The 3,045-nt window shown below is 32.2% G+C and overlaps 1 long non-coding RNA gene across 1 annotated transcript; it reads left to right on the top strand.

The window, feature by feature from the left end:
• The first annotated feature begins 1,670 nt into the window (after window positions 1–1,670).
• Window positions 1,671–2,631, top strand: LOC149907723 (uncharacterized). The gene is made up of 3 exons (XR_016456845.1): window positions 1,671–2,182; window positions 2,309–2,370; window positions 2,445–2,631. It is a non-coding gene; the product is annotated as an uncharacterized LOC149907723 (long non-coding RNA).
• Window positions 2,632–3,045: the final 414 nt, after the last annotated feature.

Here is a 3,045-nt window from a genome sequence, read left to right as displayed (position 1 = left end):
GCGGGTTTTTCTTTGACTGCGCGGGCGATGCCAGGGGTGGAAAGCTAGTTTTATATAAATGATAGAGGACTACATAATTTACTAATATGTAGAACTGACATAACTATAATTTTTTGATGGTTTATACGCTTTTACGAATGAAATTTTTAACGAAGGGAATAAATGTAACAGAGAAAAAAGGAAACGTATCTATGTCACAATCCCACTCATCTTACGAAAAACAGTAGGTAAGTATACGATTTCAAGCCAATTTTCTCTGGGGGTGTGGTCCTTCCACGAGCTTCCTAACATGAGTTGTACTCTCATTTCAAAATCAATTCCAATAATAATACATACTTTTGCAACTTATCTATTTATTTATTTATTTATACTCGTTATTGTGCTGCCAAAATACATAAAATACAATCAAAACTTATTCTAAAAGAAAAACAGCACAGAAGGCGGCCTTATCACTTAAGAGTGATAACTTATACATATAAGAAGTAAATCTACAGATTATACATGTATTTAATTTATATATAATATTATGTCGTCCATATAGGTATGAATATTATATCCAGCGTATACGCTAAAGCGCCTATTGATAAAAAGATGTCTGTAATATCATTATCAACCCTGGCACCGGTGTACGTTTCAATAAAAGAAAATTGTCCATTTCCCTTCTTGGATTCAAGCACTTACTATGGAGCTTACAATGAATTCATATGAAGCCACTACATCGTTCAATATGGATGGAGGAAAAATTGTCTGAAGGGCGGAAATGTGCGGTGGTCGAGATATTTGATTCGCAAGCCAATTTACTCATAAGAAACTCATATAAATCGGATTTATTTAGTATTCAAATATTATTCTCATGATTTATTATTATTTTATGTGTACACTATCTTCCCGCAACTATAAACTTCATGCTTACTGGTTGCGTGGAAGAAATTGCTATTTAGCAATAAAGCCGCCAATTGCTTCTGATATACTTGTATTGTAAAATTAAAAATAGTGTGCAATCCATACTAATATTTTAAATGCGAAAGTAACTCTGTCTGTCTGTCTGTTACTCAATCACACCTTAACTACTGAACCAATTTGCATGAAATTTGGTATATAGATATTTTGATACCCGAGAAAGGACATAGGATAGGTTTTATCCCGGAAATCCTACGGGAACGGGTTTTTCTTTGAAAATGCGGGCGAAGCCGCGGGCGGAAAGTTAGTAAAGAATATATCACTATAACCACAGACTAATAATAATATACTACGTATACAACTATAACTATTATGTTGTAAGTTGTAACAGCTTACAGTTACGTACACAATCGCACTTCATATTTTTTATTTGAAATAATTGAACGAAAATCTTTAAAATAGCCACTTTCAGCCGTCTATTAAACTTAATTCTTAAAAATTTATACGATAAAGCCAATCTAGGTTATACGATTGACTTGCTTGATATATTGAATTAAATACTGTTCACTGGTTTGCGACTTAGACTTAAGTCACTGACACGGAATTTAATAAAGAAAGTTATTTAAATCAAATATAGAATGATATTATATTATAGAAATTATCTAAGGAAATTATATTATGACAATAATAAATATATTTTGTGGTTAAGGTGATGAATTAATTTTTCTAACATTTACGGCCCTTTTCAAACCTTCGTAATTTTTATATTATTAAAGTTGTCGTGATGAAAATTCTTGACAAGAAAGTTCAATAGTAACACAATACGTCTACCGTTTTAGAAACATGATTCCATGATATTTTCTCGATAGAAAAAAAATACAAAGTTATCATTGTTATTTTTTTTTAATCTCTGGCATCTTCAAAATAACAAACGTAAAGTTACGACTTTTTGGATATTAACTATAAAATATACAACCTATACGTCTACCGTGTTAGAATTTTGAAATATGCGATGGTTTTGAAATAAACAAGAAATACTTGAAATTAGCGCGCGACCAGCCAATATAGCGAGAGCCGCCCTGTACCTTCCTACCCCGATCGCTGCACGAGTCATTCCCGCTACGGCTGTCACACGGGGAACTTGTGTCGCTCGCGCAATCGTAAAAAAGGGTGACAACACGATAAGACAAAATGAGACAAATGGGGACAATAAAGAAAATAAGAAGAAGAAACATAAAGGTTGGAGGAAAAAGAATGCTTACAATTGGAACAAATTAATGAAGTAAGTTGGTTTTATTTTAAATTTGATGATAATTGTATTATAGACGATGTTTGATATGTACCCCTGTTTTAAGTACATAACGAATGTGTAAGATTTTTTCATTTATAGCATAGATAATCTTTTCAGAAATCCGGAATCCAGAAGGAAAATAAACCCACTGATTGTTCACAATGTGAACCCACTCCTTCGTAAGTACCTTTATTCAGTCAAAAATGTATGTTATCAACGCTCTACTGGTTTTATCGCATGATTCCATTTTTAGCAAAAAGCAACAAAGTGCAAAGAAATAAAAAATCATGGTGAACTTACTGGAAGTATGGTGGACATAATATGGAACAGGAGCTCATTGGAGTAGTATTATATTTAAAAAAAATACGAAAAAATTTCAAGAATTACATTTCTTAGTAGGTGGTAGATAAGTATGTTGTACATATAAAGAATTTGATGTTGATATTTATTTCATTTATACTTACTACACCTGTGCGGGAAATTGCTTAGTAATAAAACAAGTTTATATTCATATTTACATAGTAATGTAAGTTTTCATTTCGAAAAATTTTGTGTAAGTATATTAAATTGAGTTCCTGGGTGATCTGGAAACACAATTGGGCCCGGAAGATGGCGCTGCAGTCACTCCTCCTAATGACATGAACCGATTTGGATGAATATTTGTGTGCACATTTCATTTTTGTGGGATGATTGGTTGATTCGCTTTCACATTAGCTAATATTATGTATTTTTGTTGTTAGAAAGTAAACTTAATTTAATGTTTATAATACATTATTATTAGTATAAATAAGCCAGTGTTCGTCTCACATTGCTGTACCTGCCTACCTACCCTACCAGGGCCTAAATTTGTTCTG

The sequence above is a fragment of the Colias eurytheme genome, chromosome 6, assembly GCF_061535395.1.
Source record: "Colias eurytheme isolate Ceu_HAF_F1 chromosome 6, ilColEury1 Martin Lab GWU primary, whole genome shotgun sequence".
Lineage (NCBI taxonomy): Eukaryota > Metazoa > Arthropoda > Insecta > Lepidoptera > Pieridae > Colias > Colias eurytheme.
This window is presented reverse-complemented; position numbering and strand designations above follow the sequence as displayed.